General features: G+C 45.3%; 1 pseudogene; it reads left to right on the forward strand.

Annotated features, from left to right (window-relative positions):
- The window catches only part of LOC105001070, a 938-nt pseudogene extending 257 nt beyond the window's left edge, over nucleotides 1-681 (forward strand).
- Nucleotides 682-795: the final 114 nt, after the last annotated feature.

Raw genomic sequence — 795 nt, forward strand, 5'->3', positions numbered from 1 at the left:
GCACCCCACTCCAGTGTTCTTGCCTGGAGAATCCCAGGGACGGGGGAGCCTGGTGGGCTGCCGTCCATGGGGTCGCGCAGAGTCTGACACGACTGAAGCGACTTAGCAGCAGCAGCAGCTGGTTTTATGGATGTCATCAGCACTGATAAGACTGGAGAGAATTTTCGTTTGATCTATGACACCAAGGGTCACTTTGCTGTTCATTGTATTACACCTGAGGAGGCCAAGTATAAACTGTGCAAAGTAAGAAAGATATTTGTGGGGACAAAAGGAATCCCTCATCTGGTAACCCATGACGCTCGTACCATCCATTACCCTGATCCCCTCATCAAGGTGAATGACACCATTCAGACTGACTTGGAGACTGGCAAGATTACTGATTTCATCAAATTTGACACTGGTAACCTGTGCATGGTGACTGGAGGTGCTAACCTGGGAAGAATTGGTGTGATTACAAACCAGGAGAGACATCCAGGTTCTTTTGATTTAGTTCATGTGAAAGACGTGAATGGCAACAGCTTTGCCACACGGCTCTCAAACATTTTCGTTATTGGCAAAGGCAACAAACCGTGGATCTCTCTTCCCCGTGGAAAGGGTATTTGCCTTACCATTGCTGAGGAGAGAGAGAAGAGATTGGCAGCCAAACAGAGCAGTGTATATAATGATCTCTATGTGATGTGATTGGAAAAGTCTTTGTACTTAATTAAAGATAATACCAAGTGGAAAAAAAAAGAAAATCACAGTCACCATTTGGGTAGATATTCCCCAACATTTTTCAAGCTCAGCACTAACGAT

Source organism: Bison bison, unplaced genomic scaffold (genome assembly GCF_000754665.1).
Source record: "Bison bison bison isolate TAMUID 2011002044 unplaced genomic scaffold, Bison_UMD1.0 scf7180017864378, whole genome shotgun sequence".
In the NCBI taxonomy this organism is placed as follows: Eukaryota; Metazoa; Chordata; class Mammalia; order Artiodactyla; family Bovidae; genus Bison; species Bison bison.